The sequence below is a fragment of the Crocuta crocuta genome, unplaced genomic scaffold, assembly GCF_008692635.1.
Source record: "Crocuta crocuta isolate KB4526 unplaced genomic scaffold, BGI_CrCroc_1.0 scaffold130, whole genome shotgun sequence".
Classification (NCBI taxonomy): Eukaryota; Metazoa; Chordata; class Mammalia; order Carnivora; family Hyaenidae; genus Crocuta; species Crocuta crocuta.
This window is the reverse complement of record NW_027527920.1, coordinates 843,824-858,190: the sequence shown is the minus strand read 5'-3', so window position 1 is coordinate 858,190 and position 14,367 is coordinate 843,824. Positions and strand designations below refer to the sequence as shown.

The window sequence follows — 14,367 nt, the reverse complement described above, 5'->3', positions numbered from 1 at the left end:
GACGCAGGGCTCAAACCCACGAACTGCAAGATCGTGACCTGAGGGGAAGTTAGATGCTTCAGTGACTGAGCCACCCAAGAGCCCCTCCTGTGTTCTTTCTTAAAAGTGGCACCCCTCAGGATCACCTGGGTGGCTCAGTCAGTTGAGCATCTGACTCGATTTCAGCTCAAGCATGATCCCAGGGTCGTGGGATCGAGCCCTGTGTGGGACTCTGCACTGACAGTGCAGAGCTTGGGATTCTCTCTCCCCTTCTCTCTCTCTGCCCCTCCCCGACACATGCATGCTGTCGAAAGAAAGAAAGAAAGAAGGAAGGAAGGAAGGAAAGAAGACACATGCATGCTGTCTCAGGAAAGAAAGAACCCGAAAGGGCCATTTCTTACCCAATGTCCTAAGGGAGGGGCGCACTTCAGGCACCCCCTCCAAAGCCCACCCAGCTGCATGGCCTTTCTGCCCGCCCCTCTGCCATGGCCAGGCTGGGAGGGATGCTAGAAGGTGGCATGCTGCCACGGACCGTTTGGGAGGGGAAGCAGCGGGACCTCCTCCGGGCTCCGCTCTCTGTGCACCCTGCCAAGGCCGCCCACACCTCCCGCCTCTCTGGGGCCCCTCGGCCCTGGCCTGGGAAAGCTGACTCCCTTCCACCCCAGCAGCTGCAGACACAGGCCCCAGCCATGGCCCTGACCTGCATCCCTGTGAAAGCCCCAAGAGGAAAATGGGGCGAGGGCTAGAGCCAGCACTGGCTGGCAGATGGTGGACGCCAATACTCTTGCTTCCCAAGGCAAAGGGCACGTACGTGTCTTATCTTGTTTGGCGGCCTTCACTCAGCACTGCTGAAGGGCAGGGAGTCAGAGGTGAATTCAGTCGTGCACTGAAAAATGTTTGACGACCAGCTCTCCAGGACGGGGCAATATGTGGCATTTGTTCCTTCCTACCATGGCAGTTACCAAGGCACCAACGGGATGTTGCCAAACGCCGACATGGTCCACGCCTTTGTAACGTGCATGTCCACCACCAGACACAACAGCCATAAATGACCTTAGCAGTAAGATCATTGGGAAGTGATGAGTTTTTAGTGTGCATTTCCCTTCTGAAGAAAGTGTTTTTAATTGTACGTTTGTAAAATGTGACTATTAACAATGACTGAGCTTAACAACCCATTTGCAAAATTCTGAAAAATGTGACCAGGTCTGGAAAGCCACTGCCAGCCCGCTCCAGTCCCCCGCTAAGAATCGAATGTGGTCTGTGACCTGGAGATCATACTAGGGTAACCCCCCAGGGTGGGGTCATCAGGGAGGGACAGAGGGACACACTGGGGCCCTAGAGGTTCAAGGAAGGCTTCCTGGAGGAAGTGGAATCACACAGAAACCTGAGGGAAGAGTTAAGAAAATCCCAGAGAGGGGTGAGGAGTGTTTCAGGCTGAAGGGAGTGCTGGGGAAAGGCCAGGAGATGAGAGAGTGCTTGGCATGACCCAGAAACCAAAGTGGTGGGGGGGGAGGCTCTTGTGCCCATTCTGCTGTTGGCACCTCTGTCACTCAGGGCAAGTCCCCTCCCTTCTCCAGGCTTCTTCCTTCTGTCAGACTGGGGCCTTGAACCAGATGGTCTCCAGGCCCGTTGGCTGTCTAGAGCCCCCAGGGGTCTGTGGAGGGGCCTGGACAGTGTACGGGGTGGGGTAGGGGGGTAGGGGTGGTGTCTGGCCCACAGCGGACTCTGTGCAACCAAGTCATCGCCTCTCTCCCCCTCCCCCTTTCACTCAGTTCCCCCAGGTGATGCCCGAAACTCCTGGCTTGGATGCAGAAAGTAGCAATAATTACAGTCATTTACAGAGCAGTGTGCCCCTTCTAATTACCCAGCCATGCAATCCCAATTACATGTCTAAGGAGGGATCTCGGAAGTCCCCTTCCCACGGCCAGCCCATCAGCTGCAGCCCTGGGCCAACCAGAATTGGGGAAGCGGGCTGGCAGCTGCTGCCAGACCTCCTTCCACGGCTCCCTTCGTGCCAGGCCGTGCAGGAAACGCTGGTTCCGAGGCCCTCCCTGGAATGGGCATGGGGGGAAGGGAGGCGGGGCAAGCGCCCCCAGCAAGCGGGGCTCGAGACCCCGAAAGAGACAGGGGCTCTCTCTGGTGATGCTGGAGGCCTCCGTGTACACAGCAGGTGCGCTGACCCGACCACAGCACAAGTCAGAGCTTGAGCCAGGGAAGGAGGCTGTTTCATGTTCAGGAAGCAGTGCCTGCCCCCCCCCACCCCCCACTGACTAGATATAGATTCTCTGGTCTTGTGTCCATCACCACCCACTGCAAAACCCCCTCAGAAGCAGCCCTCACCCTGCGTCATGTGCCTCCTGTGACAGAGAACTCAGGACCCCAAAAAGAAGTCTGTCCTCTCTTCGAGGGCTCCATGCATGAGAAAAAGAAGTCTACCCATGCGGCCCATCTCCACCCGCCTGAGCTACTCTCCCCTACGTCCATGGGTCCCAATGGCTGCTGCTGCCCACTGGTCCTCTCCCAGGCAGGCATCTGGACCCCAGACCTTGCCTGGCTCCTCAGCCAAACCACTTTCAGAGAGGACCCTGACTCCCCGGAGCCCCCCTGGACACATGCTCCTAGGTGCCCACGTCCAGTCCCACAGCTGACAACTCCCCCTCCCTCCTACCCCCTCCCACTACCCAGCCGCCCAGAGCAGCCCCCAGGCCAGCACCCACGCCATGCCCAACCCAACGCCATGAGCTTCCTCTGCCCTGCCCCCTTTTCATCCAGGCTTCAAAGCCTCAGGCTCCAGCACTTCCTCCTCCCAAATATATCCAAATTCCCTCCCTCTCTTTCAAGAACCCCCCACCCTGCCCTACTCAGGCCACCATCCTCTGTCACCTTGAGCACCACAAGACCCCTAGCTGGTCTCCCCACTGAGTTCCAAGAGGCAACGGAGCCTGGAAATCAGGTGCATGTCTCGGTGGGTTCCATTCCTGGCTCCTACACTCATGGTGAGGGTCTAGGTCATGAGCGAGCTACTGAACATCTCTGTGCTTCATTTTCTTCGTATTAGCACCTGCCTCCCAGGGTGCCTGTGAACGGTATGGTTCCCAAGGAATTCAGAGTGGCCAATAGGGATGAGGACAAAGGGGATAAAGTGAGGCAGAAAGGAGCTCAGGAGCGAGGGTTCTGAGAATTTCTGTGCTCAACTAAGGCCCATGAACTTGCTCCTGAGATGAGTGGAAAGCCTTCAGGATAAAATCTTCCACCAATGTTCTATCTCAGATGGTGCCCAAGGGACGTCTTACCTCCTCTCCTGCAGGAGCTGAGAGCCTGCTCTGCCCCAGGGAGGGTCCGGCCGCAGCCCCATCAGCTCTAGAATGTAAGTAATGGAACTCCGCTGGTCACAGGCCTCTCCTCTCACCAGGCTTCAGGCCTCTCTCACCACGAGGCACCAGGACGGGACAACCAGATTCCGACCTGAATCCCAACCTGGATCCCAACCTGGAAGGGTGCGCCTGGCGCCAGCGAGTGCCACTTGTGCCAGCATGTTCCTAGGGGCAGAAGTCCTATGTACTCACCACCCCTCCTCTGACACATGTCTGCCACCCATGAAGCTCCTCTATAAACATATTGTCAGCCTGTTTAATTCTTGTGACAGCTCCAGGAGTTGGGGGTCATTATCCCATTTTACTACGGACACGCTGAACAGTGGTGCTGTTACACAGCCATCGAGGGCCCGCTCGAATAGCTGGTGCTGGGGTAGGAAGGAGGTGCCCACAGGTGAGAGAAGGGTTGCCCAGAGCTGAGGCCTGCCAGACACCAAGAAGAGGGGTGGGGAGGGTCTGGGGGGTAGGCTGAGAGAGGGCTCTCAAGCTGAGGTCTGAGAAACACCTCCTTGAGCTACCCGGATCTTTGTACAGATGGGGAAATTGAGGCCTAGGCAGGAACTGAAGCTTGCATAATAGGTCACTCAGCTTGGCAGAGACCAAGCTGGGACCCATCTCTTAGGCTGAGGATTTACCTCTACCCAGTGTATCCTCAACTGGCGGGGGTAGGGGGGGCTGCTGGTGGGGAGGGAGGCCTGGCTGAGGCCGGGTCCCAGGGCACACCCAGCTTAGCTTTGGGGACAACAGAGACCCTGGCACTTGCACTTGGGCTGACCAGCAGGCGCTGATGAAATCTCTGGCCTTTCTCGATGACCAGCAGAGGGTGGTGCTGACCCAGAGTGAAGGCTCCAAGGTGCCGGGCCACCTCCCCAGCGTTCATCCCCAGGTCCCAGGACAGGTGTAGGGAAGGGGCAGGACAGAGTTCCCAGGAGTAAGAAGAACCAAAAATCAGGACTGACGCAGTCCTCTCCTGCCTAAGGGTCCAGTTTCCCCAACTGAGCACTGGAGAAAATCGGCCCTTCTCCCCCTCCTTACATGCCCACAGCTGAGAGAGCATTTTGGAAATGCACCCGGCTCCATGCAACCTCTGCTCTCTGGAAAAGAGAATGCATCCTAGGCTGCAGCACTGCATAGAAAGCAGTCTCGCAAAGGAGGCTGAACCTAAGGAGGAACTTCCCGAGATCTCCACAGGGCGTCCCTGATGGATTCCAGGATTGACCTTGTACTGAAAGCCTACTCTGGGGGAGCCAGGAGGATGGTCAGACTGCTGGGGAGGGGAGCGGGGAGAAGGGCCGGATGTCTCTGTACTGTCTCAGTTCCCCACTTAGGTGAAGAGAGAGAATTTTCCCCAGGACCGCCGAAGGAGGGGAATGGGGTGATGAACTGCTCCAGGCCCCAGAAGAGATCCCAGTACAGGGCGATTGCCTGATTGTGAGAGGGCTCCACGTCACTGCCAACAGCCTAAGACCCTTCCCCCTGGTGAGGTTTCCTGTTCCCAGTCTTCTAGAATCTGGTCAGAGCAGGAATCCCTGCTCTGACTGAGAGTTCACTGTATCTCCTGAGGCTGCTGTCAAAGCCCCAGACGTCCAGCTTCTAGGGACAAAAGTCTCAGGATAGAAGGCAATGCAGGATCGGAGGCACTGAGGATATTGAGATCCCCGGGGTCAGATGGGGATCAGTCAGTTAAGCGTCTGATTTCGGCTCACGTCATGATCTCATGGTTCATGAATTCGAGCCCCGCTTCAGGCTCTGTGCTGACAGCTAGCTTAGAGCCTGGAGCCTATTTCCGATTCTGTATCTCCCTCTCTCTCTGACCCTCCCCTGCTCACTCTGTCTCTCTCTCTCTCTCTCAGAGATAGATAAAACATTAAAAGAGAGAGAGAGAGAGATCCCCAGGATCAGAAAGAACCGGCAACCCTGCCTCTGCCAAGATTTAAAATGCCCAGGAGGCTGGAGGCTATCATCTGGGCGTGCTGTGCTTTGCTATGGAAGTCGTACTGTCTCTGGTCCTCAGCCCCCAGTCTGGCTGTGCCTTGTTGAGGACAGCATCGTGGTCCTAGAGATTCCCACCGATGCTCCCAGATCCCCACATCCAGGCGGGGTCTGTGGGAAAGCCCCCAGTAAAGGCCAGTTGTCCTGCCTACACTTAACCCTGCTGTCCTCACAAGCTGACAGGCTCCTCTGCCCAAGAAAGCAGACAGGGTGGGCAGGGAGCTGGGTGCCACGGCGGGCACCCCAGAGACAGCGAGGCAAGGAGAGCGGAGATGGGGACACATAGGAGAGGTGGGCAGCATCCTGGCAGGTGGCAGGCTTGGACTGCCTAGAGGGGCGGGTGACTCACGGGAGACAAAGGGGCATTTCCTCCCAAAGCCAAAACCAGACAGGGAGGGACACACATCCAGCAGCCTTTGTTCTCCCAGTGCACTTCCAGGTCGGCATTGCCGTGAATCACTGTGACCCTCCTGCCCTGCTGCTTCACACTATCGTCAGAGTCTGGGACTCTCAGATTTTACAGTCAGAATACCCCACCCCATTCCGCGGCCACCAACACCCCCATTCAGCCACCACCACCACTCTGGCCACCGGAAGAGCTCCTTCCAGCCATTCCAGCCACAAGTCTCCTCCCCCTTCGGGGGCTTTTTCATCCCTCAAATGGTAAAGGTGGGCTTTCCGGGGGCCCCCCAAGCCCATCCCCAGCCACCCAGCTCTTCCTCAGCCCCTCCCACTGGCGCCCCTCTGTTCCCTCTGCCTGGAATTCCCCTCTCACTCATTTTTGCCTAATGGCCACCTACTCTTCAGGTTCAAGCCATCTCCTAGAAGCTTCCCCTGATCCCCAACTAAGTCAAATCCCCCATGACATGTGCCCCTGGCACCACACACCCCTCTGTAGCCCTTATGGGAGCTGCATGTATTTTATGAGGTTTAGTCGCATGGTTAGTGATGAGTGCCTTGCAAATTCCCCAACAAGTACCAAGGATAGCCTCTGTGACACTAACTGCCATGAACTAGTGACTCAGAGGAAGCCAGTCCTTCAGAACCGAGCCCCCGCAAACCGGAGGAGCCCCAACTAGAACCAGATGCCCAGAGAGGGCCAGGGCCTAGCCCAAGGTCACACAGCAAGGCTGCCACAAAGCTATACCTAGAATCCAGGGCGCCAGCGCCAGCTTAGGGTTCTCCCTGCGCTATGTAAATGTGGCTATTTTTAGGAAGCTAATTAGCAAGTCAAATATGACTTGTGCTAATAATAATACCACCTTTATGCTTTTCAGTCTCTGCATCACCTCGTTTGCTCCCGCAGCAGCGGAAGGACCAAGCAATGAAGGAGGAGGTGATCTCATCACAAAGGTGTGGTCGGGAAGGAGGAAGTGACTGGTCCTTTAGCCTGTCCCACCAGCTCAGTTTAGTGATGCTTCCTGAGACCACAATGTCCCAGAGGCTTCTGTGTCCGGGGCCTGACTCAGAGTTTCTCAGGTGTCCTGCTGTCCTTCAAGGGCCCCCAGCTCCACCCACCCAGCTGAAGTCAGCCTCCTGCCCCTGAAGTCCCCATTCCATGTTGGCTTCAGTCCCAAACCTGCCTCCTCCTTCCCACGGGGCTTCAAGCGGCTTTGAGGGCTGGTATCCACTGAGTAGATTTTTTTTTCCCCTGGAGATCTACACCACATGCAAAGGATAGTTCTGGGCAAACAGGCATGGACAGCCTAGCTGTATAGGTGCCTCCCAATTTTGGACCCCAGCTAGAATGAAGGACAGCTTTGGGGCGCCTGGGTGGCTCAGTCAGTTAAGCGTCCAACTTTGGCTCAGGTCATCATCTCACGGTTTAGGAGTTTGAGTCCCATATTGGGAGCTCCTCTGTCAGCACAGAGCCTGCTTCAGAGCCTCTGTCACTCTCTCCCTGTCTCTCAAGTGCTCTCTCTCTCTCTTTCTCTCTCAAAAATAAAATAAACATTTTTTAAAAAAGAATGGAGGACAGCTTTATCCCAAGAAGGGATAGAAAGTCGGGTCCAACCTCTTGTCCTGCAGCCGCGTCTCCTGCCCGCTCCTCCCTCCCCTGGGACATCTGGTGGCACCAGACAGGGCTGGGCTCAAACAGGAGGTCAGATCCTCGATTGCTTCCTGTGACCTTCCTGGAGGAGGGAGTTGTGTCCCACCAGGATGCAGCTGAGCTGTTCTGTCAGGGAAATGGGTCGGGGCAGGATGTGACAGATGTTTCTCAGATGGGCAACCGAGGCATGGGCCCGAATGCTGTGTCCCTCACCTGCAGTAAGAGCCTGCACTGAGGGGCGCCCGGGTGGCTCAGTTGGTTAAGTACCTGACTCTTGATCTCACGGATCCTGAGTTCCAGCCCCATGTCAGGCTCCAAACTGACAGCACAGAACCTGCTTGGGAGTCTCTCTCTGTCTCTCTCTGCCTCTCTCCCTCTGTCTTTCCCTTGCCATCACTCTTGCTCTCTCACACTCAGAATGAATAAACTCAGCATGCACTGAGTCCCAGGGGCCCGGAACCTGCCCAGGAGGGTGGGGGGTGGGACAAGGGTGTGCCTGGGCTGGTTTCTACGAGTCTCAGGCTCAGAGAACAAGGACCCTCTGTGATAGTCCTTCGCTCAGACTCAGGCTGGGGAGCTCTGCAGTCAGGAGGGCTTCTCAGAAAGGGGGTGCTGTGGAGGGGCTCAAGGGCGTTGAGACAGGGCACAGCAGGTGCACCGGTGTGGAGGAGAGGATGGGCTCAGCGCTCCCCAGAGACAGTGCCGCTGGCCTCGCCCACCTCAGCAGGGTAGACTGGGCTGCAGGGGCCTGGGCTCTCGGCCCACCACAAGCGTGGCACCAGTGGGCCCCAGGTGCGTAACTGTCCCAGGCACTGCCCCCTGGAGTCTCTTCACTGATAAGTCAGGCTCCTGCTCTCCGTCCCTGTTGGACCAGCAGGGAGGAACTGCTTCCAGGAGGAAGACAAAGGCCATCCCGATGAAAGGGAAGTAGAGGCCTCCCGGGGTGGCTCACAGGTGCCCAGAGGACGATGGGTGCCCCTTCCTCCCTCCATTGCCTGATGAGGTGGGCACCCCCATCACCCAGTCCCAGACCTGGTCCTTACCAGGGGCTCGCCTGGCAGGGGACAGTGATGATGCTGACACAGCAAGAAGAGCTCTCAGTGAACAAAGGGAGGTGGGAAAGGGCGCTGCACACGTGGGAGTCGCTCCTGAGATGGCGGCCGGCATCACGGGCTGTGTGTCTGAGGGAGGAGGCACGAGATCTTCTCTCCCCAAGCGCACAGTCCAGCGTGTTCCTGACCAGAGACTTGGCCTCATGGCCGCGGCTCAGCATACTTCAGCCTTCCTGGGAAATCCCTGTCACCCCTGCCAAGGCCCTTTCTCTCCTAATGATGAAGGTCTCTGAATTACCTCTGAACCCTGGTAGCAGGGACCCCCTCCATCCCTCTCACCCTTTCTGGGGTGGGAGGGGGAATGTGCATTAAGAGCACCCAGCACGGGCCACGCTGAGCCCAAAGGCAGGCAGCACCAATGTGGGAGAAGGTATAGACACTGATAGCCTTGTGGCAGGTGCCAGGCCCCCACCCCACGGTGAGGGAGGCGCCCAGCAGCAGGACAGGTATGGGAGTCCTGAGGTCAGGCCTGTCACGCGGCATCAGGGAAGGAGCGGCCAGTACCCAGTGAAGGTTAGAAGCCTCAGGGAAGCTGTAGCTTTTCAGCTGAGTGAGCAAGAAACATTGGCTCAAGTACAGTTAGTGCCCCACTTTCCCGGCATGAGCTAGAGAGGGCTGTCCACTGCCCGCGGGGTCCAGGACCAAGCGGTCCACAGAGTCAGATGAGGCCGGATAGGATGGGCCTAGCAAGGGGGGTGGGCAGGTGGCAGCAGACACCCCTCCCCCACCCCACATGAGGAGAATGAGGCTCACTGGGTGGGAAGGAAGCTATCCCTGATGTCCAGGGGAGAGGGAGGGCCCGTTCCTTAGACTGCGAGCTCAGCAAGGCCCAGGGGGTTCAGGGGGCCTGTGCCACCCTGGTCTAGTGGGCGCTCAAGTGCTGGGATGCAAAGAGGGTGGGCACATGCTCTCCAGAGCTAGGTCCTGGAGTGCCCCGAGAGTAGCATCAAACTTAGACCCAGGCAAGAAGGGCCCCTGTCTTGGACCCTGCACGTTAGAGGAATCCACTTTGACCCTCTGGTTTCACCCCTACAATAGGGGGACAAATTCCCATGAGCCAAGGGGACATGCCCGCCCAAGGCCTGTGCTCCTCTTCCAAATGCAGGACCCCAGAACTCCCTGCCCCACAGTCTGCCCAGGCCTGGCCCCCGGCCCCGCCGCTGGTATGCACACCCAGGCAGCTGCTGCCTGGCCTGTGAATGAAACATGGCTGGATGGCCTGGGACAGCCACGGGCGATGCCCATAGCTGGAGCCAGGGGAGGAGCTGGGGAGGAGATCTCCTTGTGCCGCCACGTTCCAGCACTGTGCCCCAGCAGTCCAAGGATTCTAAATTGCATCCTGCCCTTCCAGGTTGTTCTCAGGGTATATTTATCCACGTAGGAGGCTAGAATGTATTCTAGGTAGCAGTTTGTTAGCTTGATTTACAACCTTTAAATATCTAGACAGATATGGGCCTCCACTCATGCTTCTGTCCTGAGCCCCACAAAGGTTAGGGGTGGGTGTAGTAGAGGCGCTTCATGCAGGGCCCCACACCACCACATGCTCCGTCATTCTTGCCCTGAAGTTCATGACCTCCTTCCTCCAGGATGCCGGGAAGGGACATGAACCCTAAACACCCAGGCTAGGCCATCAACTCCCGGAAGCAGGGACCAAGTCCTAAAGCTCTGCTCCATGTAGTTCCAGAGCTGACAGTCCCGGCGCCTGGGAGCGGACCGTGAGGGGCATTCCAGGAGGCTGGGATATACTAACTGAGCACCTCCCATGAGCCAGACTCTGGAAGATCTCCCCTGATCCCCAGGAATCTTCTGGGGACCTTGTCATTGTTAGCACCCCTTTGTGGCAGTTGAGGATGATAAGGCTCCAATTGCTTAGAGACCTTGCCCGAAGTCACAAAGCCTCCTTTCTGCGCCCCTGAGCCTATGCCCTTGGCGCTTAAGCAAGTGGAGAAAAGTGGGAGGCACTTCTGGCTGGGGCGTTCGTGGGAGGCTAGGGAGAAGCAGAGGCCAGGCCTCTGTGTATCACAATGCAGGGGGTGAGGGGCAGATCTGGCCATCACGTGTGGACTCCAGGCTCTGGCCACTAGCCCCCTCAGGGGCCAACCCGAGTCTCCAGGGGGTGCCGTGGGGCCCGAGGGGTGTCTGAGAAGCAGGCCGTATGCCGAGCACCCTCTTGGTGCCTCTCTCAGGCCCTGAGCGCCTCTCAGCAGAGGTGAGGAGCTCTTTCGTATGTTCGTGTGAGCCTCAGGAACCCCCGGCATCTAGGAAACCGGCCGCTGAGATAGGAGGGGAGATTAGGCGTTTATCTGGCCACATGCAGTGTCTGGCCCAGCATGTGCAGGGGACAGATAACACCATGGCCAGGCCTCTCCACACTCACCTCCATGTCAGTGACCTCCATAACCCAACACAGTGGGACCTTCTGTGAGTCTCTGAGCCTCCCACAGCCTCAGCTTCCCTGCCTGTCAAGAAGGGAAAACACCCGTGTCCCCTCTATGAGGCCTTGTCATACCAGGTGAGTAATAGCTGGCTCTGGGCCTAGCACCTGTTCACACTGTGTGTGTGTGTGTGTGTGTGTGTGTGTGTGTGTGTGTGTGTGTGTGTAGGGGGAGGGCTACACAATGAAGGTTAGTTCCTTTTCCCCGAAATTAACAGCAGTAGTTCCGATTTTCAGAAAAGAGGAAGTAGGTGGATTCCTGAGAACCCTTTGACCAGAGGGGAAGACCCGCCCCCGGCAAACCTCCAGCTCTACTGATTCAGTAGGTGAGGTCAGGTGTCCCCATAAAGGGAAAGAGGACTAGACACGAGCTGTATAGCCAGCACCTCTCCCCTGAATTCTTGTCTACCTGGACCTGCCTCCACACGTCCATTCCCCTGCTGGGATGTTTGGCCCCCTGCCCTGGAGAGGGGGATGGGGTGGTGAGCTCCTGGAGGCCTTCCCAGGCAGGGGGCAGGAGGCAGACACAGAGCCAGTGAGCATCTCTGGTCCAGTCACACTCAGCAATGACCCTGTGGCACCCAATGCTGCCGGGCAGTGCCCGGGCGCCCCTGCCTGGCAGGCTGGGCTCCACAGCTGGACCCTGGTCCCTCCGGTCCTGCACCGAGCCTTTGCTAAGGTGGCCCTCCCACCTGGCACACCCTCCCTCTGCCACCTCTGTGTCTGCAGGGGCAGACTTTCTCTGTAGCGGCCCACCGAGGATAGCCAGGTTTAAGCCTGGGGGCGGGGCCAGTGTAGGAGGAGGGCCTGCACCTGCATGTTCCAGAAATTGTTTCAAAAGATACCCCTGCTTTCACTGGTTTCCCTTCTGGTCTTCTTACCACAGCGGAAACAGCCATCATGTCCCCTGAAAACATGGGAAATATGCGACACGTCGCCCCATTCCTGCTCCTGTCCCTCCCTTCGCTCTGACCGGTTCCCCTCCTGTAACCTCCTTAGATTCCCTTTCCTCCCTTCTCAGGACTCAGGAGCCAGAGCGGAGCGGGAGGAGCTCACCTCAGCCTTGTCTCAGAGAAGCTGCCAGGGACTTGGGGACATTCACCTTGTCTCACCTGCATCCCACCCTCCCCCCACCTCCTGCTGCTGTCTCTTGGCATCAAACCGTCTGCTTCGGTCCTTCCCATCCTCCAGGAGCCCTCTCTCAGCCTCAGCCTCACCTCCAGCTCTGCCCAGCAGCTCCACACTCCGTGGCCGCCTCTCACCTCCCACGTCCCCTTGACCTCTAAGATCTGACTCCTGCCAAGGTCACTGGCCACCTCTGTGTTGTTACTCTGTGGCGCTTCCCTGCCCACCCACACTTGCCTCCTCAGTGTTGTTCCACACTGCTGACCACCCACACCCAGACCTCCCCCATCTCACTGGCCACTCCTCTTATGGGCACCTCCTTGCTTCTCCCTTCTCCTGACGCCACCTTCAAATGGGCCCCCATCCCAAGCTCTGTCCTTGGCCTTTACCTCTTCCTCCCGAGGAGGCGGACCTCTTCCCACCCTAGCTCGTACGCCTCCTGCATCTTCAGGGCTCCAGCCCCCTGGTGCCTCTCCTGAGCTCCAGACCAGACATGCGTGTGCCCGCCGGACACCACCTCTGGCTGCCTCTCAGGATCTGCCCAAAACCCACCCTCTCTCTTCCTCTCTATCTCTCTCGTTGACACAGATGCTGAAACCAAGCACACCTTTTGCTTTCTGTCTCCAGATCTCATCTAGTCTCGAGGCATCAAATGTCTTCTATGCTGTGGACTCCCGAACACCCGCGTATGCACCTGCCATCCCCCATCCAGACCTCTCTCCCACCCGTTGCCCACTCTGTGATCCACTTGCTGTCTAACAAACACCTCGGATGTCCCAGCCCCTGCTCCTCTGCCTTGAATGCCCTTCCCTGATGTGTCTGCAAGGCTCACTCCCTCACCACCCATATGCCTTCATTCAAATGCCACCTGCTTGGTGAGAATTGCCCTGACCGCCCCCGTTTAAAACTTTAGAAGTGGGGCACCTGGTGGCTCAGTCGGTTAAGCGTCTGATGCTTGATTTTGTCTCAGGTCATGATCTTGTGGTTCGTGAGATAGAGCCCCACGTGCGCTGACATCACAGAGCCTGCTTGGGATTCTCTCTCTCTCCCTCTCTCTCTGCCCCTCCTCCCTCCTCAAAATAAATAAATAAAATTAAAAAAAAAAAAAAACCAAGTCAGAAGCTTCCTTGGCCAGGACGGCCTGTCACCCTTGCCTTTATTTTATATTTTCTACAGTTTTAATAGACTATGTAATTTACATATCATTATGTTTATTGTTTATTGCCTTTCTCCACCAGCTAGAATGAAGTTCCTTAAGGGCATCTATTTGTCTGTTTTGGAGACTGAGGCAAGCCCAGTTCCCGGAACAGTGAACAAAGCCACTTAATGATTTTGCTCCATGAGTGAATGAACAATGGGATCTTGGGCCCCTCCCCTTCCACGGCAGCCGCGCCCCACTCACCAGGTCTGGTTTCTACCTTCTTAAATACTTTCAAGTCTACACCTGAGTCCTCATCCCCAAAGCCACTGCTTTTCCCCCTGCTCCCCCCGCCCCAGGCCCTATTGTTCCGATGTCTGGATTGTTACAACACCCCTCTGACTCTCCCTCGCCTCCAGCTGGCCCCCTCCAGGCCACCGCTCTGAGAGGGAGGATGGGGTATGGACTCAGGAGCCAGCCTCTCGGGGTTCTTTGTCTGGCTCTGCCACTTACCGGCTGTGTGACTTTGGTCTGGTTCCCTACCTTCTCTGCGCTTGATTCCCTTATTTGTGAAATAGGGATGCTGATAACAGCACCACCCTTGTGGGATTTGGAGTCATCGTGAGGTTTACATGACACGACATGAATAACGCCTATGATCAACGTGGGCCATTGCTTTCAGGTTGCCAGACCTTGTTACCAGACAAAGCAGATCAGAACCTACCGAAAATTATCCCTTGTCTCCTGGTGGTTTTCGGTTTCTTCTCTGAAAGAGAGGGGCCCTCCCGAGCGGGCCTCCTTCTCACTTGCCTGGCATTGTCCCTTCGCCCCTGTCATACAAAATTCCCCACGACCCCTGAGCCATCAGTCACGCTGCATCCTGCCCCTGCCAGGGCATGAGCCACTTTCTCTGCCCTCCACTGACTCGTACTTGCTTTTTCACTTGACAAAAATCCCAGAGCTTTTTTGCACTGTCATACACAGAGAGCTTCCACATTCTTTCTATAGCTTCACAGCAGTCCCTTCATGGGGCCATGCCGTAGGCTTGTCCCGTCCCACGCCGATGGACAGACAAGGTGTTCCCAACCCACTGCTGCCTCAACAGTGCTGTGCGCATGCTTCCGTGCGTATGTCACACGTGTGTGGGTGTTTCTGTGGGACAG

At 57.0% G+C, this 14,367-nt stretch overlaps 1 long non-coding RNA gene across 1 annotated transcript; it reads left to right on the top strand.

Annotated features, from left to right (window-relative positions):
* The first annotated feature begins 10,908 nt into the window (after positions 1-10,908).
* On the top strand, positions 10,909-13,131 carry LOC144218525 (uncharacterized). Its single transcript, XR_013331179.1, has 3 exons — positions 10,909-11,019; positions 12,694-12,941; positions 13,037-13,131. It is a non-coding gene; the product is annotated as an uncharacterized LOC144218525 (long non-coding RNA).
* Positions 13,132-14,367: the final 1,236 nt, after the last annotated feature.